This window comes from Sebastes fasciatus, chromosome 2, assembly GCF_043250625.1.
Source record: "Sebastes fasciatus isolate fSebFas1 chromosome 2, fSebFas1.pri, whole genome shotgun sequence".
Taxonomy (NCBI): Eukaryota; Metazoa; Chordata; class Actinopteri; order Perciformes; family Sebastidae; genus Sebastes; species Sebastes fasciatus.
The window spans coordinates 13371379-13396795 of NC_133796.1; the positions used below are offsets into that span (position 1 = coordinate 13371379).

Sequence of the window (25417 nt, forward strand, 5' to 3'; positions counted from 1 at the left end):
GTCCACTGAGGAGGCCTCCAATTTTTCAACCATGTCCAGCTAAAACAAGCAACTGTCCACGCATCCCCTGCTATCACAAGAGCAACACTGTACAACTTTGCGGTCATCCCAGCCTCTATATGCTGTAGTCCTGCCTTTTTTTCAGGTCCGAACTGTAATATTATCCATCTCGGTTGATTTGTGGTTACCATAATTTGAATCAACTGACGGTTGCGTTATATAAACAGGCAACAAAAGAATAAGGGTGAAGTCAACGCTTTGGTTTTAATGACATGTTTGTTTTCATGTGAAGCATTGATTGGCTGAGTCATTCCCATGAGACCCATCCATCATGGCGCTCTCCATTGTGTCTTTATTGGCACCCCATCGTAACACGTCTAACCTTTCAGAGTCACTAATAATCACTTCTGCCCTAAGGACCATAACAGCACGGTTGATGTAATCTTTCTCACACTTCGTTTAATTGCTCATCCATATAGTTGATCATTCAATAAAGTGGCTAATATCTATGTTTTTGCTATACTGATGTATCCAATGACAACAATGTGACAGTGTGAAGGGTCACTCGTAATGATGGACCTACAGAAAATACCACCTGAATCTGCAGTTCCCCTCGGTTTTACATTTATCAACTTAAAAGGGGATATGTCAGTGTTGTGTTCACAACTTGTTTCCGCTGCCCCCAAGTGGCCAAAAAATCAATTATTGTAGGTTTAATTACTGTCTTCTTTTTTAGTGTATAGTGCATCATATTATTGAAATTGTGTCGATCGTCAATACTGAATGTTTATTCTATGTGGGGAGCAATATCAATAGTTTAGTGTCTATAGTGTGTTGCACATTTTCTGGCATCCTGTTTGAAATACAGCGTTGCCAGATTGGAAATGTTAAACTATCGTACCAGAGACTTAAAATGATCGTATTTTGAGGAAAAATAATTGTATGCGAGTCATAACCAATGTGTAATTTTACAAAACACATATTTAAATAACGTTTTCACTAATTTTCGCAATCTCTACTATTATTCCACATGGATGCAGCAGCTTTAGCTATCTCTCGTGCCAACTCTCTTCAGATGAGCGTTGAGCTCTGGGAGAGAAAACGTCAGCTGTGCTCAATGATGATGGAGTCATGTCCATCATCATCCTAGCCTACGCCAAGCATGATTAGCTGGGAAGAGGTCACGTGAGAAGAAATGTGTAAAACGCGGACGTAGGATCCATATTTTGGAATCCGGGAATTAATAAAAATGACACAGCTCAGACTGAAACCAAATACAAAATTATCAAATTATTGTACATTATGACACTTTTGTCATTATTGATCATACATCATACAGAGGGCAAAATTATCTTACAAATATAATAATTTTCGTACACCTGGCAATTCTAATGCAGACAAGATACAAACTATAATATAAATGCAACTGTCGGTGTTCTCTACAGCAAAATTAATCCTTGTATTTTTTGTTGTGCATTTGTCAATTAAAAAGACTTAATTTCTAAATTTGAATGTCTAGATCTTGGCAATCGCACAGCAAATGTGCTGGATCGGTTATCAGTCCAATCACAACTGCCGCTAACAATGCTAGGTTTCTGGATTTTAAGAAATGAGATGGGATAGTAAACATCCCAACAAATGCCAGCAACAAGGTTATCCATGCTAGTGGAAATGTCTAAGGTGCGATGAGAAGTGACAGAGTTAGGAAACACCCTAGTCCTGCCTGGGCCAGATCTGCATATGAATGGCAGGCTGCTCCATGCAGGTGGCATGCGATAAGAGCCCTAATCTAGATGAAAGACCCCGGTGCAGGCCTCCCTTATTAGCTCTGATGAAGCAGGGGGTGCGGGTAGAATGCTAATACCCAGATCCCTCCCTCCACCTCCAGCCTGGTTTCCGAGGCTGACTCCCAGTATTGCTGTAAGCAAACCATTGTAAACAAGGCCAGGGCACATTGCCGGGCGAATCACATCAGAAAGTGCGATGGCCAGTTTGGTTTCTGCTGCAGGAAGAAAGACTAGGGGATATAAAGCCAGTGTTGCGTGTGCCATCATTTGATCAGGCCCGTCTCCGCCGCCATGTAGTGCCCATGTCCTGGACAAGAGCGGAGACGCCAGATTCCGCCTCGGGGCAACTGTCATGCATTATGCATGTGCATTATTCACACAATTATTGATAACGCTTTTCACATCGGTGATTATTCATTCATTAATTATTGCAGTCCCTAATGTGTTAGCATTAAAGATATTGTTATTAATGTCAAGCCATCTGAGGAGTGAGGGGTGTTTTCCCAGCGGCCCATGTCTTGTTGGTTATTTCAAAGCTTGAAGTGGAAAGAGAGAACGGCAGAGTGGGAGTTTGGACATGGTTGCACTGGAAAGGGAAGGAGATATACTACGAGCGAGGGAGGGGAAAAAGATCTCCACACACTCACCAAAAAAGAGGAGCTGCAAATGTTTGCCAAAACTGTTTTGAGGGATTGTAGTCCCAGCGCTGCAGAGATAGGAGCTGAGTAGGAGTACATCCTTAGAGCTGAGCTACAGCGTAGGATGCTAACAGGGCAGAGGCTGAGGGATACCCTGGAGCACCACTGATGCCAGGCAGGGTGTCTGATAGCAAAGCTGGCTCCTGCTCTCACTCCCACTGACTTCCCCTTTCTCACCTTCACCCTCACTCATATACACACACCCCTCCTCTACCTGCTTCTGGCCTGAATCTCTACCATCGTTTTGATAGATCACATACAAGAACATGGAGGGTAGGTCACTGCATCAATGCTAACCTAAATAATTCATTCTGCATGTGTACATAGTCTTAATTACAGTTAATTATTTATGACCTCTACACCACTGGAGCAGTATTTCTTCGAACAATTGGGGGTTTGATTTTGACTGTTTCCTAATGCGCTTGTGACGAAAGCAGGGATTGAACAGTTTTGAAAACAAGACATGAAAAGTTATCTTTAATAACGTATTTAGAAAACAAAGTAGTACTCTTTGGATGAATGAATGAAGTCTTCATGTAATTCATGATTGCTGTAACACTGTACTGTAATTACAGTAAAAGTGACTACATTACTTGTTACATGACTTTCCAAAGCCTCCATTATGCATTTAAAACTAGAAACTAAAAATAGGAAACAAGACATTATGGTTTAAGTAGTCAGCCGAGTGTGCCCCGCACCGTTGGCACTATAGGAGGCTTTTTGGCCGATTCAGCATGTTGAATCGGTGGCGTAGCCCATCTTGGAGAGAAATCACTCTGATTGGCTGATCAGTTTTAAAATCAAATCAGTGCACGAGAAGAGAAACTGAATCATCTTCATCTCATCTGATCTTTCCAATACACGGATATTTTTACAACATCATGGCCATTTGGAATGAAGCTAAGTGGTGAGTGAGAGTGGTGTGAAAATGGTCGGCAAACGCTGCGTTATTTCTTGTGTGTACCCTAAAAACGGCTTGTATATCTTCTATCCCAGGTCTTCCGGTTTTCCCGTTTTGAATGACAAATACAGACTACCGCTACCTGCTGGTTTGAAGAGTTATTTTATCTCACGCAGGCGCAGAATGAACGCCAGGGTCGGTCATTTGCTGTTGTGTTTGCGGTGTGTTTGAGTGCAACCTTTTGGCCAAAACACAGGTGACGTGAGGCTTTACACAGACATCGATTCGGCTCTGTTACTACCTCCGCTGCCGGCTTAACAACGGAATAACTCTGCCCCCCCATTCCCCTCCATCCAACTCCTGCTAATCTATAGCTGAATTTAGCGGTTACTAGAGTGATGTAGTCTATACTGAAAAAAAGTAACCACTGTAATGTGTTACTCAGTGATGCTTTACTGCCCAACTATGTGTATAACTGTTGAGGTGTCCTTGAACAATGCACCTAAACCCTGATTGCTAGAACAGCTTTTTTTCCAGTGATGGTGGGTCAAACAGAGAAAGGCGCGCAGGAATCCACAACCTCATTTGTTCTTACATACCAAACCGTGATGAGGTCGGACAATGGAATATGTACTAATGTAGCTAAGCGTGATTACGGGCTTAGTCAACAAAGGTCTGTGCATAGTGGAAAAGGGAACGAGACAGACAGAGAGACAGAAAATCGCCCGCAGTCCCGTGTCAGTGTCAGATTGCCAGGGTACTCCTCCAGTTTGATCCCCATTCAATAAACAGTAAATCTAGTGTATTTACAAAGCAGCACTGTATTGTCCGTGTGGCGCGTGAAAGCTGCTGACCTCTAAGTCAACTATTTAGTGAATCAACATTATCATTCCAAGCTCCTTTGCCCCTAGCTGAAACATTAGCCCCTCTCAGGGCTGAGGCTTTCTGGGATGTTTCCAGTCTAGCCGCCAGCGGGGCTCGTCCGGGGACTGCTGGAGCCAACGCGGCGATCCAGTTACCCTTCTGTGTGTTGCATTACAAAAAGAGCACATTTGGTTCCGCTAATCAGCTGTAATGCTATTGCCATCGATAAAGTGTGTGAAACATCATTCTTGAGAGATATTCCTCAAGTCATTTAGCCCGGTAATTGACTTTTAAAGCAGTCTGGGCCGTGGAGTGATACTACGAACCAGGTGGGCTGGATAGAAATGTATCTATCATTTCTCTGTGTGTGTTGATGTGATGGGATGGTGCAAGAGACGTTGTTGATGGGAGGTGGAGACAGACATCTTGCAGCTCCCCAAAAATAGGAGCATCTTCGCTCTCATGCGCTTTCGCGTGTTAGTTTTAAAGCAGATAATGCAGAAAGCTTCTCTCCTGAGCTGAGGAGGCAGCATATTGATTTTGTCTTAGATGAGGTCTCTGAAACCTCATTTACTCCCGTTGTCATCATGGTGGAACATCAGTGTCTGACAAGCTGCACTTCCCCCCTCCCCCTCTATATCTATCCAAGCGGCCATCTTGGAAACTGTTGAGGGATGCTAATGTGTGCGAGCATTAGCGCTGTCCTCTTCCAGTAACACTGTTGACAGAGTGCCTTGCATGATAAGATGTATGAGGTCAGATAATGTTGCTGCTGACTAACCATTGTGCTGTCTAAATAAAGCCCTGTGTTTAAGCACTGATCTGCTCTTATTAGGTTTCAGTGCAAACACAGGGGAGCGTCCCAGGTGGACCTGCCATCTTGGCATGTGGGTCACAGTGAAACACGGCACTCCTATGCCCAGAGCTCTTTGGGTGTTTGATGAACCACGGGTGATGCTGTCCAAGTTTTTCTTCCTTCATAATCTTCAGTGATGGATTATTGAATACACTATTCGATGACGGGGTGACATGATAGCTATCAATTAAATTTCATTTTCCCCGGGGCGCGCACGAATCAAGAACGAACAAGTTATGAAGCTTAAGAGAGGATACATGCTTTTTTGTTTTAATCTAAGAAAGACTGGTATAATCAAACCAAACATGATACATTGTGTGAGTAAGCTCTTGCCTGGCTCACAGCACCACCCTGCTTTCATCAGCAAACAAAGCCTGATTGACAACAAAAAGCATGCAAAGCAAACCTGCTCGCTACTCTGACTCACACTTAGAGCACCTCCTGGTACAAGGCCTTCTTAAAAGAAACCCGCACAATTACACTTCTCTCAGCCAGAGGGCAGAGATTTCTATGTATACATAAATGGCAGTTGGGATTTTTTTTTTTCATTATAAACAGGGTGAAATTATGCACAAAGACGTGATTCTACGTAATTAAACTAATTAAAGAACATCATTAATAAAATATCAGCGAAGCCAGCTGTTTACAGTGCGTGGTGGGGCCTGGGGATGTGAGGAGATGGGAGGGAGACAGACAGTGTGTTTTTAATATGTGCTTTTAAGGGTTCCCTGTGGTGAAGGTCTTCTCCAGGGACAGGGGGCCCCTTTGTAAGAGTCCCCGTGGAGAAAACAACAGCAAAATCAACAACATCCTCAAACACTAAAATGTTTATTGTGGAGAAACTGCATTTCTACAGATATTTATTCTAAGTAGTTTGAGTCTTTGTGCGATGTGGATATGATGTTGATGAGGCGTTATAGTATTCACAACATATTTATATGCATATACACTTTATCTACACACATGCCCGGTCAACTACCAACCTATTCGCTAAAATAATCAAGAAATATGGGTTTTGTTTTTGTGTTTGGAAAATCCATTCATAATCATTTTGATCAGCATTTAGTCATTTCAATCATTATTTCTTGCTTAATGAAATAAAAAACAAATAGTTCTTAGACAATCCTCTAAGTTTCTGCTATTTTAGCCAAAGTGTTGAAGTACTATTACTAGAACTAGTACAATTATTAGTTAAATATGTTTTTTACTTATGTGGGCAGTTTTGTAAATATTTTTGTTAACATTTTTAATTGATTATTTTATGTATATTTTGATTTATTTATTTTAACCAATTTTCCTAATTTTGATGAGTTTTAATCATTTCAATCATTATTCCTAATGAAAAAACAAAACAAAAAACAGTTCAGAAAAACTTGACAATCCTCTACGTGTCTGCTATTTTAGCCAAATTGTTGATGTACTATTACTAGAACTAGGACAATAATTAATTTTAATGATTGTTTTACTTATGTGGGCAGTTTTGCAAATTTCCTTCATTTACATTTTTACTGATTTATTTTTTTATATATCTTTATTTATTTATTATTTTTTTTACCAATTTTCCTCATTTTGATCAGCATTAATCATTTCAATCATTATTCCCAATGAATGAAAAAAAAAAAAAACTGTTCAGAAAAACTTGACAATCCTCTAAGTTTCTGCTATTTTAGCCAAAGTGTTAATCTACTATAAGTCATTATACTAGAACTAGTATAATAATAAGAAAACTGGTAGTATATAAACTAGTTTCAGGCAGGTCAAATGTTGACATGAGTGCACTCCAATCACATAACTCAAGACGTCACGTGATTCTTTAAACAGTGTTTTTGTGCACACACGTTTTGTCACGTCGCTTACAATAAGAATGGGCCTTTTCAAAGCCAATAAATGAGGGATGACTCTGGCGATAGTCGACATGCTGATAAAGGAGCAATGGACATAGTGAAACAGAGCCCAATTAATAATGCATTTGTGTCTGACTGTCTGGCCCCAAGGACGAGGCTGCTGAAAAATGGAGGTCATATGTCCTCCTCAAGTGGTCAGTGATCCCTCTGTGCCACCCACCCAGTGTTCAGTGTCCAGCTCCCTGAACTGTGAAACGGCACACTTGTGCATCCAATGCAAGCGGAACCATTAACTGTATGTAAAGACTGTGAAATATGCCATACGTCTTTACATGTGCAGATGGTATGCTTGCGTAGGCGGTTGAATACTAAATAGTTGTGTACACTTTTGTTTAATCCATGCATGCACACACACACATAAGTGTGCACATACGCACACAAACACTGACAAGGAGTAACGGTGTGTCTGCGTGCGCCTGTGTGACGGATGGTCGTGGAGGTGACCTCTCTTAAGAGCAGTCACTGGCGAGGGCCTGCCTGTGACCCTTGGCCACTTAGGCACATTAATCACAACCCTTTCCTTCTTGCTTTTATCAGCCCTGCTGAAAGCTACTGTCCAGCCTCCACCCCCACCCCCACCCCACCCCCTTCATCACCCCTCTGCTTTAGCCATTCATAAGGCTCTCATCAACTTCAGACCACAGGTATCACTCCATCACTGCACATTTATCAGGAGCTGCTCTTATCAGCCAGCAGGGCCTGAATATGGAAATTGGATCCCTGCCGCTGATAAGGGCGGCCTGGATTATCCCTGGCTCTCCTTCATCAGATAGCCACTGAGGAATGGTAACAGGCCGGAACATTCCGCTATTGTTTTGCAGCAGTGCTGATTGAGGAAGAGCTATGAGGGGATGGGCATGCTGTAGAGATATATGTGAGTGTGTTTGTGCATGCATGTACGTTCATTAGTGGGGCTGGAATAGCATTAATATGAGTACAGGTGATCACCTGGATCTCTCCCCTGACTGCTTACCTGTTTGCACACACACACACCTGTTTTACACATGCATACAACTCCAACCTAATCGTCCAAGGGGGGGCGCTAAAGCAGCCCAAACTCACAGCTCACAGAAAATGAAATCAACATCTTACGTCTTATCTCTACGTACATACCCGTACACCCAAACAAAATTAATTCAGACAGGCATGACAGGTGCACACACTTACACTATCACACAGAAATCCACACAGACAGCAACCTTGTATGTGCACGTGATGATAAGCGCACACACACACACACACGCAAAACACTCTTTCCTTAGCATGTGTTCAAACTAAAATAGGCCATTGCTAATTAGGACCTCACAACCTGAGCTGTTTCTTCAAAGGCAGCCGCTCCTGCGCTAATCTGAGGCATCGCTTCATTATGAATTCTTCAAAGTCCCACCCAGCTGTCAAGCAAGCTTGTCGAGAGGGCCGTTATTAGTGAGCAGGCACAAAGCTTGGTCTGTTGTTCTATGTTGCCCCAACCCTCACACAAACACACACACACTGACTGGGGTGAACATGTTGACCCGAGATGAGTTCGTCGGCCTCTGATGCCGGTGCTCAGGTGTGTTGACTCGGACACACTCCTCACAAAGGAGTATTGACATGACTAGGTGGGTTCCTGCAAAATCCCTCGCAGCAAGAGAGAGGCCCGCCGCAGCTTATCTTATCAGATGCGTTATTAGCCGCGATTGGCAAAACTATCAAAAGAACGTTAGCTGACAAAAGAGGCCCTGCGCAATGCCCGCAATAAAGCACACCTCTATTGGCCTTTAAGTGATTTATATGAGCGTCTTAAAATGGCTTTTGGCTGTGCTTTGATAAGACACAGAGGCATGTCTGTGTGTAGTTGACACACTCGGCCGAGTATGAACTCGCCGCTACACCCAGGGTCAGAATCAACAAGGGCCACTACATGTTCTAATGGGCCCATATAACTCATGTTACAGACAACTGATGTCTGCTTTTATCACTCAGTGTGATGTGACTTGAGCCCTGTTCTGTAATGATTTATGATGATATGGCCAGCATGATGTGTTGTATCCAAAACAGTTGACTACATATTGATATTGAAAAAATATTATGAAATATTTTATCAGACACTATCCACGAAGAATTTACCTATTCCTCTATGAAAAGGGATTATTTTTCAAAAAAAATCTCTAAGTAGTTGGCAGTGGTAGGTTAGACGAAAAAGGAAGTCAACACCTCATGTAACATTTTTACACATGTAAGAAACCCATGACCTTCCTCTGTGTGTGCTCAGAGGTTTCAAGTACACAGAAGGATGATGGACCTTATTTAAAGAACCCATAAAACAGAGACTTCAAACTTAAATGGAACTTAATGAAAGACAATTAAATTTTATTGGTGACCTCTTCTCACCTGGGTAGGTATAAACAAAAAAAATCAATTGCTAAAATCAATCACAAATTTTTTAAAAATCAAACCTTTTATAAAAAAATAATAAGTATGTTAAAGTGCCTTAAACCTGCATTCTTTCTACAAGCCAGCAGGGGGCGACTCCTCTGGTTGCAAAAATAAGTCTGATTGTATAGAAGTCTATGAGAAAATGACCCTACTTCTCACTTGATTTATTACCTCAGTAAACATTGTAAACATGAGTTTATGGTCTCAATCGCTAGTTTTAAGTCTTCTTCGATACAGCATGATGTTTATTTAGTAATTTATGGTCCCATCTAGTGTAAAATAGATCATAAAGAAGGGTATGCTTTAGGGCGTGGCTACCTTGTGATTGACATGTTGCTGACACGTGGTTGTCCTGTCTGGAAGTTGTCCGTGTTTTCTTCTTAGAACTTTAACCCTTTCACAGAGTGTTTTCAGTTTATGAAAGTTAATCGTAACATTTTTGGGAACTTAAAAATGTCTCAGTGTTCGGTTGTACTTAGCTCCACCTTCTCGTGTCACTTCTGATTGCAAAAAACAAGATGGTGATGACCAAAAACCAAGATAGCGACGGCCAAAATGCCAAACTCAAGGCTTTAAAACCGCAGTCCACAAAAACCAATGAGTGACGTCACAGTGACTATGTCCTCTTCTTATATACAGTCTATGGTTATATCCCAGGGTCAAGGCTGAATATCCCATTGGTCCAGCCACAACATCCTTTTTTCAATAGGAATTCAATCACATTGGGGGGGGTGTAAAGATACCAAATCATGTGTTTATTAAAATGTACACATATATTGAAGGGTTTTGCTCAATGTTTTCACTCTATTTTAGCAGTACAACTTACAAATTCAGACTTCTCATGATGTGCACTGAGCAGAAGCAGCAGAAGAATGCACTAATGGGAGGCTGCCTTGCTATTGGTCACCATGACAGGACTTCATGGTTCATTCCGAAACGGGACTTCATCCAATAGTTTTGAAATCATGCCTTGCCTATCTAACCTTAAGTCTGACACTGACCCATGTAGCGTTTTGCTATGGAGACTGGGGCATAATAATAGTATCTGACTTCCCTGACTCCTCAGACAGCCTGGTATGGGTGGGTGCGTTCATGCATGCTGACAGCTAAACAGATTTTAATTGCTTCTCCGAATAGCTTTGGTAGTGATATCTAAGTATGTGGCAATGGTTCTCAAGCACACTCAAACTGGCTTGCCGAAAAGATCACTCTCAGACACAGATACACTCCAATACTGTAATATGCATACACCCATAACACAATTACTGATTAAGTGAAGCACACAGAAAGGTTAGAGATAAATGTGGGAGCTCTCTGCAGGATCACAGGAGCCACAGAGGAGATGGTGCAGGCATTTGAAACATGACTCTGTGACTTTTTAAGTGAACATTATCTTGTTTCCCTAACCCCAAATCCAAAACTCAGCCCTCTTGAATGACAAGAGCCGGTGTTGGCACGTCTCCGAGCTCTTGCTCCTACATCTTTTTTTTCCCGCTGTAAAGATATGATCAAGTCCCCTGCTCGCTTCACAGAAATATCAGAAATATCAGGGACATGAAATCCTTGTTAAGCAGCTCACTGTCACAGGCTGGGTCCTTGATTGGCAAGCCTGACAGTGCACACGCTACTCGCAGTCTTTCACACATTTAGCGAGGCCCATATGCTGAACGGAGACAGCGCCATGTGACTGCGCCTATGGAGCGGCTGTATCGCTCTCAAATCTCCATTTAATCGCCAATCTCAAGTTACCCCACACTTAATAAACAGCAGATTAGTGCATTCTTTGCTATGTCCAACACACATTTCCTCTTCAGAAAGTCTCACGGGGGCAGGTCCCGTATAGTTGGCATATCCAGTAATGTTAAACGGTCGCGACGAGGCACGTCATCTGCTCCGCATCTAGCCCTCGGCTCCAAAGATTTGCTGGGTCAGTCTGAAGCCATTGTTGTGGAGGAAAGTCAGCCGCCTCTGCCCTTATGCCAACATGACCCCCCTCCTCATTGGAAAGCTGATCTCCATAACCTTTTGTCTGGAGTTGGTCGGAGCCACATTTGGCAATATGAGCATTGTTCCCGTACAGAGTGAAATGACAGTGAGAGAGAGAGAGAGGCGGGGTAAATGCATGCTGCATGGTTGAAATTAGTGTGCGGTGTGAATGACAATAGGAAGAGATGTCATACTGAAAGGTTACTTGGGTTACTCCGCCGAGTCTGTCTGTCACCTCCGTGCCTTCAGGGAGCTCTAATCACTTTACCCTATAATTACCTCCCCACAAAAGGCTCTGTTAAAGTTCCTGTAAAATAAACCTGATGCTATTGTGAAGAAGAGAGGCTCTTTCTTTTAATTAGGGCCATCCATCTTAACCTTGTCTACCTGAGGTGAAGTGAAGGTAGCCCGGGTCAAGCTCCCAAAACGCTCTTCCCTATTGTCTTCTCCTGAACATCGACAAGAGCACAATGCAGGCGCTAGCCTAGCTCGCCGCGACAATCCTTTTGTCGCCTGCTTCGCTGGCTCCTGGTAGGATTTGCAGCTGAATAGAGTTTTTTTTTCTTTACAGTGACACAATACTTTCCAATTCACAATGGGAACCCAACACTGCACGCATCACCGTTTGTATGTGAAACATATGCAGTGGGCGACTATAAAAAATTAAGTGTAAGCTCATATCATTTAACAGCTGTTGGTGTGACGTAACAGTCTTGCTCTTCAATGGACAACTTGAGGCTTGTGGGAACAATGTTTTTTTAGTGGGTGTTGCTGAAAGAAGTATCCGGCATCACATTTTTTTAAATTTTTTTTTTTTATACACCTAATCCCTTGCTCTGCCGCTCGATACACCTCTGCGCATACGCCCTGTGTGTGTGTCTGCGTTTAGAGTTTGTGTGTCACAGCGTGCGTTATCACCCGTGTGTGTTTAGTCGAGCACCAGACAGGGCGATGCTGTGTTTAGAATCTGCGTCTCTTCTCCAAAAGCTCCTAGGTGAGGAGCAGGGCCCGATGATCAAAAGTAGTGTTTGTTTTTTTCTTCCCGACCCCGAGAGGGAGAAACGCCATGTCCCTGCAGAGCGCAGACGGGCAAACTGCCTCGCACTGATCAGCTCTCCTGAGAGGAATGCTCTCCCCTGTGTGTGTGTGTGTGTGTGTGTGTGTGTGTATATATATTTGTTGAGTGTGTGTGCTACTGTTTCATTGTTCCCTTTCGCTCCTTTTCCTCTCATTCTTCCCCCCTTCTTCGCTCTTTTCAGGTGCCACCGGCTGCTACCTCGAGCTGACACTGATGTCTGCTGTCACCCCTGTTGCAGCTGCAGGTAGGACTGAAACACGCACACACACACACATACACACAGAGGACTGAAAATCACAGGCCTTTGCATGGTATCTGTATATACTCTCTTCCTCCTCATCATCCTGCTTCTCCTCCTCACTACCTCCGCATCTCAGCCCCTCTGTATCCGACCCACAGTGCACTGCGTGCGCTTTCATCTGTGCTGAGGTGGCGTGGTCGTATATTATTCATGGGTCGTGCGATCTGAGGCGCGTGTCATATGGCAGAAGTAATAAGATGGAGTACTGGTGAGGAGATGATGAACACAACACTGGAGGGAGAGACACAAGGCCTCCCTCTCCCGTTGCCTTGCAAGGCTCTCTTCACTTCGTATACACATGTTGGCGCACAGCGCCGCTTTGATTTACACTGGAATGGATGGCCCAGAATGGGACAGCACAACAGGTGTTGTTTTGAAACAACAGAGACTATTCCAGTGAGTAATATATTTTAGATTTATTGGAGACAGGCATGGCTTCTAATGCGGTGTATCCGATAGGTATGACTTTCATTTGTCTTTCATTTGATCTTTTTGTGACTCTGCCAGGAGGCGGCAAGTTCTTTAACTCTTCCTTGCACCTCGATACAGTCAAGCTGCCATCTTGCTATTCTTATATTCTGCGCCCTCTGTAGTAACCTTACAGTCACTGAATCACTGTTAACATTAGCAAAATGACAGCAGAAAGGATCCCCTTTGGTAGAGTAGATGTGTGTATTTAATGGTGGATCGGTTTGAAAAATTTGTAACTCTTCCATTACATGCAGGAGCAAGACTTTTGACCTCCCTCAATGCCCCTCAGCTTTGCACAGGGAGCAGGGGGGCTTTTTGAGGGTGGAGGGCAGGGCAGAGAGCAGACCAGCTGACCAGTTTCGGCGAATCAGCGACCAAGCCCTGGTGTGCAATGTCTGGAGGCGACATTTGGTTAACCACCTGGCCCCGCTGTTTGACCCACTGGAGTGAGAGAGAGAGGGAGAGGGAGAGGGAGCAAGGACAGCCTGTACAGCCATTTGCTCATCAATGGAGGGCATCACCACCACTTAACACAGCTTATTGATCTGCACAGCCTGCAGGGCCTCTGTTGTGTGTCCATTTCCTATTGATTATTTCAAGTCCATTCTTATTGACCGCTTTCTCTCCCTTCTAACCGCTGCCCTCCTCTGTCTGCTCCACCGGGGGGATTTTTTTTAAACAGTCATTTGAAATTATAATCTGTTTGAGTAAATGTCATAATCGCCCTTAAGGCCTGGTGCAGATTGGCTGGAGAGCAGAGGTCTCTGAGGTCAATGACACCAGTCAATACTGATCCATTTGTGTTATGGCCAGCGGAGTGGTCACTCCAACCAAAATGGCTGACCTCAGTTCTCTGCACTTCAGCTTTTTATAGGTGCCATGATTTCTTCGTTATTACACTTTACCCACTGGAGATGCAACACAAACTAATATCACTGACATGACAGAGGTAATTCAATTGTTATTGTTTCAACAAAGAAGGCCTGTATGGTGTGTGTGTGTGTGTGTGTGTGTGTGTGTGAGTGAATGAAGAGTGACGCACTAGCCGACTGCTCATCAATGCTTCATAGGTTAGATCATTAGATCTAAAGTGACAGCGCTACACAAGGATGGGGAGTGGGGGGTTGCTTAGATAAAGATTGGCATATTGCTATTGATTCACCATCCCTGGGGCTTCTTCTGTTACCATGGTTATAGCCAGCGGGGGGGGGGGGTGGGGTAGGCGTATGAATCTGACACAGGGAGAGTGATGTAACCATTATGATTCCGATTTGAAAATTTTATGATCACGTTTGAATAATCTCCTAATTCCCCTCAACTTTATTGCTTGGCATAAGAATGATAACTCATCATTTGCCGTGAAATTTATGGCACTGAGTTGCAGAGAATTGGAGTTTAGTGTGCTTCTGATGTGCATGTCACAGCAGATAACCATCTGTGATCCCATAACCATTACTCTAACCCATAACAACGCCCGTGCTTTGGATATACGAGTCAGGGTTTTTCATTGTGAGCGGATAGGGGTCTGAAAAAAAATTCCCGTCGCGGCTCATGTTGAACTGCCAAACTCCTCAGCTGTCCTTCTAAAGCAGCCTGAAATAAGAGCAGGCCTCAAAAGCTCTTTGATCTTTTACTGCCAGGGTCAGGGCTGAAATGACGCGTAAATGAGGGAGGAATGAGTTTTCATTTTGTCAACCTGTTCTGTTATTGTAAAGCTAAGGGGCCTTTGGTGTGACATGACAGGAGATTGTTTTAAGTGCCCACACCAGTGGAACGGCTGGACATGTTTGGGTGTCACAGCCAAAAAGCTGTTCCCCTACATTACTTGCAGATATTTACTGTGTCTAGTGAACAGCTGTGGGAGCTTACCTAGACAGAATGTGCGTGTGTGTCAGCTGATGCAAAAGAGTTTCACATGTGTTGATGTGTACATGTGCAAGCATGTATGCAGAGTGTAGTGCACGTTTTGTGTATGCTTCCACAACTCAGTCGTATGAGTTCCTGTATTGTGTGTGCAATACTCCCTGAACACACCTGCTGGCTGTGGAGCGCTGCGGAGAGATGAAGAGCATCCTCCATCAGTCTGATAGGAGAGCAAAGCAGCCGTAGTAAATACTTGGCTAAAAGGGAGCAGCCTCTGTAGCTGTTTACGGCGCTCAGATTTCCAGAGGAGTGGAGCCGGTGCTGGAGGTGCATAAAGGTAACAAAACATGATCATTATGGGATGCATTTGTACTAAATCGCTGTACAGAACATCTCCTTCCGAGCGTCGACATCACCCACGCATTGTTCTGACTACAGAGAGAAACCCCCGGAGCTGACAAAGGCAAAGGAAGAAGTGGAAGGGGAGGAAAATCGGGTGCCGTATCCATCGCTCAAGTCTCGGCTCGCGTTCAGTAGTTCAATATTACACCCACTCCACCCATTTTTGATTTGAACCTGACAGTTGTTTCTGAAGCGCCGTACTCCATATATCACAGGGAGGAAATGAGAGCGCTGAATTTCCACAAGATGTGAAAGGTGAAAAATGGAGAAAAACACCCTCCCCCCCACCCTCCAGAAATATAGAAAAAAAAGAAAAACACCCCAAACACAGAGTGAAAACAAATACATAAATAAATAAATCAACAATAGGAGCTGCAGCTGAGAAGGGAAACATTGCGAAAAATTGCAGTGGGGAGATTTTAAATTGCGGTTGTATCAATAATTTAGCTACCTGAGACACAGTTGTTGTTGTTCACCATAAGGTTTGATGCGACTGAGAGAAGAGTTAAGATTAGGGAGACTTTTTTATTATTGATGCAGCGGCGCACATCTGGTGTTACGCTGCCAACCCCCAAACAGCGCACAGCTATCCCCTTTGCAAAATGACTGCAACACTGTCAATTGTCTACACAGTTGAATTGTTAGTGGCAGATGCTGTCGGGTCCAGGTTACAGAGCCTTGTGAAATTCCAACAGTTTCTCCTCAGAGCAAATACAGTTTATAAGTCTGCACCAATTAAATTGGAATGTGTCTTTACTGCTAATTAAATGTCTATTGTCAATGTTAAGTTCCTTTTAGTTGGCACAGCTCGGCTATTGCACTGTCTGAGCAGTCTTTTTCTAGAGGCTACCATAACTCAGGTATGATGGGTTTGACTTTGAGCGTTTGGCACATTTTGAACTTGCTCGATAGATGGAGCCCAAAAAAAAAATGCTTATAGCTTTCTTGTAACCTCAACTAGACCTTGTAGCACACCCCATGATTCAGAGTGTTGTTATGCCTCCCTAATGCCATGTCAGTACCAATGCTCACGGTTAGCATCACTCCTCCCTACCTTCATCAGTAACTCGGCCAAGCACAAATGACCCTTGCCAGTGCACTGGGGGCTGGCGTGAACTTAATCACTTGAGCAAATTGAAACCACTCGCTCTGCAGTATTTTTACAGGGGTATAGCATATGACCTCAGCCCGCACTGACTGACCTCTGCTTTTGAAAGGACTCAAGACCTAAAAAAAAAAATTTGTTTTCACTCGTTCCATTTTAGGTCAGAATTCCTAGCTCACCCCACTTGCTGTGTGATTTATAACAGTGTTGTAATCCTCTCACGGTTGACATTTAGAGGACATGGTAAAAGTGGTGTCTTCAGTGTGAATGTGTTTTTATCATCGGGGAGATCCACCACCTTTTGAAGGCCTTCCTGAGCCTGCAGTAAAGTTTCTGACCCTGATTACTGGCTCCCAGCTCTGGCTCCTGTCAGCCAGGAGAGTACAGGGTCAACAGCCCTCAGCAAAAAAATAACCTTAGTCAAGACCACAACTGATCTGACACAGGGCTGGAATGCTCTGTGATTGATTCTTGGTGTTCGTGGGAAAAACATGTAGCAAAGAGGATTTTTTTTTTCCTTAATTTTTGACATGAGTCATCTGCAGCTACACGAGTGGTGAAAGACATGTGGCGGTCAAAAACCAAACCACTAAGCCAGGCAGACAAGTAACAGGCTAGCTGTTAGCACATGTTTACCTGTGTCTGTTCTTTTGTTCTTTATCCCAGAGCTCAGCGCTGGGATGTCAGGGGTATTGAAGGACTTACACACAGGTTCACCGTGATCTGCTTTCACTCAGACTTTGTCATGTCGCAATGTTGTTGCACAAAAAAGACATACATGTTCGCACAACACGCTTGCAGGGGGCTGCTCCTCAAGTGTTGGAATTCCAGGGCATACAGGGGCTCCCTTATAAAATTCCCAATGAAATCCCCAATGCTCCTTCCCGCCCCCTTCTTAATCGTAAACAGGCTAGCACGTTGCTCTGCCGTTGCACCCTTAATACCCGCTCAAATAATAAGTATTTAGTCTTGATTTACAGAGGCAGTAAAACTCTTCAAAGTGCAGTGTAATCTTTCATTAGGGATCCCGAAGACGGTGTCAGCCATATCTGTTCTTCATTATCTTTAATCACTCTGTGTTTTACCTGTTCATTTTATTGTAACAGAGATCATAAAAACCCCCTTGTTAAAAAAACACCCTCCTGACTTTTAGATTATCTTGTTAACACAGCCTTACAAACTGGGCACATTTAACTTTTTTTTTTGGAGTTTGCACAAAAGGGGTAGATAACTTTTTTTTCTGTGACTTAAATTTCTTTTGCTCATTCTTGCTCTTCTACTTGACTTGATTTTAAAGTATAGCATGAAAAAGTGGGTTCATACGACAGTTAAAATATATAACTCAGGGATATTAAAAGGAGAGAGAGTGATGATAAGTGAACTTTTTAACACAGCACAATAATTGACATATCACTCAGAGAGTCCCTTTTGTATGAGCTTTTCAATAGCCTCACCACTGAACCATGGTATTGATATCCCAATGTAAGCCCATTCCCCTGTGGTCCCAACAGGAACTGGGTTGGGTGTACTCGGGGTCCGGCCCATGACACTGACCACTGCCTGTCAGTGTGACATGGGGGTTGGGGATCTCAGCCGAGGTATTTGACCTACACGACCTATGACCCTTAGATGATTGAAGTGGCGGCTTTCCCTGCTCTGGTGCTCCAGCCTAGAGACAAGGTGACGAGTCCTTTAGGAGCTCTCTGGTTGCAAGATTTCGGAGAGGGTAGAGGCACAGGGGGCATAGGCGCCGCTCTTTGTTGGGAGCGTTGTTGTAATCCGTCTGCTAGGCTCAGGCCTGAAGACATGTTGGCCAGTCATGAGAGAAGCTAGGCTGTGACCTTGAGTGGTTTCAACTAGTGTCACTGTGGCAGGTTTGCTCCGGGGCGACTCCGTACTTGTGTAACCTGGATGACTCACTTAGCCCGGGCTTGGGTAACACATGATGCACTTTGTTGCTTTGGCGAGCTTTGTAAACACACGTTCACGTCATTGTTTTTTTTGTGCTTTAAAATTTTCTCAAAGGCGAGATGACCCTTGTAATAACATTTCCTTTCTACGTTCTTCCTTAGATTCTTGCCACAACACTATTTACAACCAAATCATATCCCTTTTAGCGTGGATACATCCAGGTGTTATGTTTCACTTCAACTAATCTAATAATCTCTCTTAGTTTTCACCTTGTCCATGCCTCAAGGTCAAACAACTTTTCTCTCTTTAGTGGTCTCAAATGTTGCTATGCTGCTCCCAGGGTCATCCCTACTAATCCCCAGTTACCCCAGTCCTGGTGGATTTCTCCCATGGGCAGGTGAAACCAGATCCCAAACCCTGAAGCTGGGCCAAGATGTCCGCAGAGATAAGCATCCTGAGCCCACTCCCAGTCAGGGGTCTTAGACAAGAATTCAGAGATACATCATCACAAATCCATTAAGGCCAGCCCACCACTTTAACCACAAAGCCCAGCTGCAGCCACTAGACCTCACAGCCCCAACCTGGAGTCCCAGGACCTTGGTTAGAGCCCCAACACGAAACCCCAGACCAGGTCTCTACTGGACTGTTCCCCCTTCATGTCTGTTCCTCACATCAGTCTCAGCTCCAGTCCCAGTTGTCTCTCTCAGGCCCCTACCTTAAACTGAAATTAAATTAAATTCAATGTCAAATGAAATGAAACACTGATATAGAATTTTACAGTCACCTTATCATGTATGGAAAGACCAATACATTAGTCTGTGTTACTACTATCAATATTACTGGATGTAGTCCTGCACTAACCCTAACCCTAACCCAGTTAGTGTTAAAACTGATTGTTAAAACCTTAGATGATGATAACACCAGCAAGATACCAGCCGATGATGCACAAACAGACAGGGGCCGGCAGCAAAATGTATTTTAGCCACCTAAAAGAAAGGCTCACCTAAAACAATCTGTATCAGTTTAAGTATATTTTAAAGTTATATTTAGAATATTATTTTTTGCAGTTTACATTGCTGTGAGACAGCTATACACATCTATGTTTGCTGGTATACCGCTGCCTCGATTGGTTAGTTTGTTTGTATTATTGTGACTTTTGTTAGTTTGGATTCACCAAATTCACACGGTAGCACAAACAAACTAACAGATCGAGGCAGCGGTAGACCAGCAACCCCCGTGTTCTTTGAAGTAAAATTACAGGTCTTTTCTGGTGGCTTTGGTGAGAACATAGATGGATACAATGGCTTCGGTTCACCGTCGGAAAGGACTGTCCACGTCCACAGCAGTACATTGCGGTAACTCCTGTCTGCTTCTCCAAACAGGGGGCGTGCCGACCACCGTCTACTGTAGGTAATACACTGACTATGGAAAAGTACCTAAAAAAACCCAACTTCAAAACACCCAAACTATCCATCTAACAAGGTCCAGTCATGGAGATACACATTTTGAACTCAGAAGGACACCGTGTTTCTACTCAATGTAAGCTTTTAGCAATTCCAGTGTTTAAAGCAGGTTGGAACCCACGTTCAGTGGTACTGGAAACAACAGCCTCTCCATTACCAGGCACATGTCTCACCATTCTGCATGACCTTACTGTCAAGCAACTTATTCAGTTACTTGACAGGTTTGGGTTTACGGTCCTGCTCTTGTATTCACATGGTGCCTGCGGCCTAGCCAACCGCATGACTCCTGTATGGGAGGCGGGCGGTGGCCATTGGCCACAGGGCGGTCGGGTTGACAATCTATAGTGAATGGTGCTAGACTACACTATTGTTTGTGGTGCAGTGTTGTTTGTGCAGCTCTAAAAGACAGCACTTGTATATACCAACCATAAGTGGGAGATTTGTCTCCTCGTCTCTCCACATGTATCCCGCATGTAGCCACTGAACTGCCTTTTCTGCACCAACAGCATTGTGTTTTTAACTGCGACAGTCGCCTTGCATGTATTTGGCTAGGTTTTGTGTCTGCTGAGCGTCAAGGCCACTATAACCTTCAATTAACATAGTTTTTAGAGGGAATCTGTGAAACCATGATTGTGATACAAATAAAACAAGCCAAAGAACTTTCAAATAGTTCACATTCGGAGTGTTTTGGTGGCTGCCGTGAAAATGTATTCTGGGGAGTTTGGTTTTAAAATTTCTTCAGTCAGTGACTAATGCAAAGACTGTTTTTTTCCTGTTCTTTTTTCAGTTTATTTGTGGTGTTTTGTTTTGTGTATTTTGCAAGCTTCTCTGGATTGGTGTAATCAGCAGCACTGCTCAGTTGCTTAAAATTATTTCTTACATAACAGGTGCAGAAGTATATTACTTATGTGCAAATTCATAAGAATTGCTTACAAAGTTGATATCACTATTTGTAAATTTTAACTGATGCCCAATGTGTTAATACGTTTATACAAAATGTATATATCAAAACTATTTCTTTAAAGGGCTAGTGTGTAACAATTAAGGGACTCTACTTGCAGAAATTGAATATAATATTAATAAGTATGTTTTCTTTAGTGCATAATCACCTGATAATAAGGATCGTTGTGTTTTTGCTACCTTAGAATGAGCCTACTACACTACTCTTACAACAACTGGCTCTATAGAGGACCATTTGCATTTTCGTGTCGGCCCCCGTAGCAACAGGCTTCAGTTGGTTGCAATCTACAACCTCACAGCTACAGTAGATAACGCCAGATCCTACACACTGCTCCTCTAAAAGAATAATTATGTCAATAGTGACACAATTTTATCATAAAACTCCTTAAAACCTAATACTAGATATTTTCACCCAAGGAAATAATCTGTGTTTTAGAAAGTTAGATGTAGGAAACAACAACAAAACAATAATAATAATACATTTATAGACCTGTACGGCCTTCATATATCAACTGATAAAGTCATACTGCATTACTGTATTTTCTTTAAAAAACAAAACAGATATTGTCCTGAAAATAAACTCATGTGTACACTGTGAGCACACTGCGAAGCTCCCTTAATTATTCACAGGTCGATCCGTACGTCTGCAGGTTCTTTTATTCTCCACTACAAGGGCATGTAAATTTGTGATTCTCAGGACAGAGCAGAGGCCGGCCTGAACGCAAGTCCAGCCCCCATTTGTTATCAAACATATGATCCAGTGTATAGTGTATGCTATCTATTTATACTGCGGCTTTAATTATCCAGCACTTCCTGCCTTTGAAGTGCGATCAATCAGTTCCTACCTGATGCCAGGAGAGGCCTGCACATGTGCACCAGGGGCGTGAATCCCCCTATTCCACCTCTACCTTCCCCCTTTCAGCCCTGTTGTTCTTATTGTTCTTTTCAGCCTTATAACACAGAACAGCAAGGGTAGTAAGAGTGGAGGCATCCAAAAAAAACAAAAAACTTCTGTAATACTAACCAGACTGACAGGAACCACATCCATCTTGCTGCCCAATGGGATTGTTCAACACATAATTTCAACTTTAAAGTTAAGAAAAAGTTTATTGTCAATGTATTTTCCCCCTATTTTTGTGTAACAAGTAATCTCACAGTCATAGATGATTGTTACATTTATCTCACATAACTGTCACAACAAGAAGTTAGATTACTTGTCAATGATTGATAACTTGCTATGTAGGACACAGAGACAGGTGAGCATTTCCAGCACCTCACCAAGTTGTAAGAGCAACTAAATTAGTTTTTTTTTCTTTTTTCTGTGCAACACCAGCACATTTCAGGATATGCAGACATCTCAGAGAGAAAGCTCCAAGTCTCGTTTCCTGCACACAGCATGTTTTCATTTACCAAACGAGGAGCGGAGCCAATGAGAAAATCAATAGCACAGATAAGCAACCCCTCTGCCCTCGACGTGTGACGGTGAACCCATATGGACACAGCAGGGTGCCGCGGTGAAACATGTCACTGAGAGGAAAAGATCTAATCTCACCCAAATGTTTCTGAGTAAATAGTCATACAGAATAGAATTTATTACTATAAAATAAATCACAGAAAAAAACAGTGGGACAGAGAAATAGGCAAAGAGAGGATAGAGGAGTGCATGCTAGATAGCAGCTGTGAATAAGTGAGTGAGTGTGCAGGTTTGTAGCTTAAGGTCAGAGGTCTCATGCAAAAGCTGAAAAAAAGGTGTATCAAAGAAACCGAGGATGGAGAATGTATACATGTACAGTCTGATCCATCATAGTCCATGCTTAGGGGTTTCTGTGCAATATGTTCTCTATTACATAGCCCAGGTGATTTCTGTCTGTCTCCCCTCAGAACATGATCTCCTCCAGGCCACGGCCCGCGTCTCGTTAAAGCGGCACGGACCCGGCGTGGATTGAGTTTAAAAGTAATAAAGAAGCGGACCTGCTGGCTAGGTGAAAAACCCGCTATCGGATTCCTAAGAGCAACTTTCTTTTCATGTGCAGACTGCATTCAACGAAGCGTTTAATTCAACAAATCCACGGTTGTGATCCACCAGAAACAGAGCTGGGGTTAGTTCAATTTGTACCAAACGATCTCCACATGATCAAAGCGCGGCGAGCTCTCCCCAACATACTGCTTAAATTAGACTAACACCAAAGTCTTTGGCTCTCGGACAGTATTTGGAATGTCTTACCAGCAGAGGAATTCTTTCGCACATATGGTTTCAATAGGCCCGAGATGCCAGCTTCACATCTTTAATGGGCTGACAGGGAACTTTGGTGCTAACTCTCTGACTCCCAAAAGTTCTTGGGCTGTCACCCGCAAAGCGGCGTTCATTCAAGTGTTTTTTTTTTTTTTTTCACTGTTCCTTCCCCTCCTATTACCAGGCGCTGAAGAGGAGCGATTGTGCAGTGAAGGGAGAAAGGAGTTGTTCTCTCCCTCTCCCTGCTGCAAACGTCATCCCTTGCTGTGAGATTGTCACTTCTCGGAGTGTGTGTGTCAACCACAGAGAGTCAGGCAGCCCCGCGGTCTGCTAGGAGCGACTAACCAAAGTTACTGAGTTACCCCGACCAGACCCTGTCCTTCTCCTCTTCCTCCTCCTCTTCCACTTTCTTGCAGATAGAGCCCACGTAGCGGAGCTCCACACTGTACTGTACCGAGCCAAGTTTTTGTCAGTCATACAGATAGTCTGGGCTTGCGTGCGTGCTCATTATGTGAATGCACATGTACTTCTTTGTGTGCAGATAACTGGTGTGCATGTTAGCCATGCAGAGTGGGCAGAAACCCTTCCTTCTCGCTTCCCCTTGTCTACATCTGCAGGGCATGTGGAGCACAGAAAACACACAAACACAGCAGCAGGAGAAAACAGGGGTGCGGTTCTCGTGTGCCTGCTGGATATCGAGCAGTCCCTCGGCATGTTGTAAAAGCCCCTCTAATATCAGTGTTATAACCAGACCGGCTGCGCCTAGCAGGATCCAGATTTCTTGTCACCAAAGTTGGAGATATCACGCCTTGCACGTGATTGTGACTTGTTTGGATGAGCGGATGTCACAGGCATTATAGATATAAACGGAACTTCACACACACACACAGTCCCAGATACTTCAGATTTCACAGCTGAATTGACTTAGGACTCTCGGGAGAGTTCAAAATGTGACATTTTCACTCCGCGTCTGCACTTTTGTTACAACCGGCATAAAGAACATCGGAAGAGTCGAACCAGCGGGGGGTTGGTAGGTGGGTTGTGGGTTGGGGGCGTCTCTCCAGGAGCACATTCAGACTTCTCAGCTCTATTTCTGTTCTAGCGCAATTAGTCTGTTCCCAGAAGACAAGGCTAGGGAGAGGCAATACATGAATACACGCTTGTTGGCATGTCACTCCATGAGTTCCATATAGTGGGAGTTTCAAGGGTATACGTGTGTGTTTTGTTTTTGTTTGAGCACTTGCATTATGTGTTGCATTAAATCATTTTTATTCAGTCATATATCAGCATGCTTTCATGCAGACCTTTGGGTTTGTGTATGTGCCAGCTGAAGAGGCTTACACCAATATAATGTGAATATACGCTAAATCAAAATTCCTACATCACACATGTGAACACATATTGTGTTGATTAGCTCAATGCCAGCACAAGTCTTCATTAGCAGGAGTTTTCTGTACTTATAATGCTACATAACAGGTTGTAAATAGACAAATTTCCTTTTTCTGCACTGCATTTTTTCCAACCTGGCTTCATCTTTAGTGTGTTACTGGTGATGTTTTCCATAAAGCAGCATGTAAACAAATTATAGACACTATATTCATTCTGAAAGGTATTATTCTTTGCCTCACAGATCTTTCCTATCCACTTTATGTTACACTTGCTTTTGATGTTGGTGGTGTAGGGGAAAAAAAGGAAGCTTATTCCACTGCTGGGTTTATTGTACAATGAGTCACTCTGTACAAGAGAATCAACATAATGCTTAGGATGTAAAATACAACAGCTAATCATGAAAACGTATTTATATGCATCACTCACAGTATGTAAATCCTTGTCGTCAACTTCAAATGATGTGGACGCTGGCTAAAGGTATTTGTTCCCCGCAGTAATTTATGCATAAAGTGGCTTTTGTCAGGCTGCAACAAAGCAACTTTGATAAATGCCCTTTAATTTATTGTCACGTATGTGAAATCAAAGTGAAACATTTACGGGCTGTGCACTGAGCCAGACCAGAGGAGGGGCCTCTCCGGTGAAAGTGAGCATAGCTCTGAGTTGAATTTCTTGTCTTTGGAATCTTTGGCTCCCACCTCCTCCCAAGCCCTCCGGGTTAATCAGAGGCATAAAGGTTACGATGTACGTCTAGTGACTAACGACAATATGATGTGCACGGAAACAACGTGACAGTTTGCAGCCATTAACCTGGGAGCAAGACACGGTCC

General features: G+C 43.4%; 1 long non-coding RNA gene across 3 annotated transcripts in view; it reads left to right on the forward strand.

The window, feature by feature from the left end:
• Nucleotides 1–25417, forward strand: part of LOC141752409 (uncharacterized) — a 127317-nt gene that overhangs the window by 85428 nt on the left and 16472 nt on the right. For all 3 annotated transcript variants that reach the window (XR_012590257.1, XR_012590259.1, XR_012590258.1), the window contains one exon: nucleotides 12674–12736. This is a non-coding gene — a long non-coding RNA (uncharacterized LOC141752409). The remainder of the gene's footprint in view (nucleotides 1–12673; nucleotides 12737–25417) is intronic.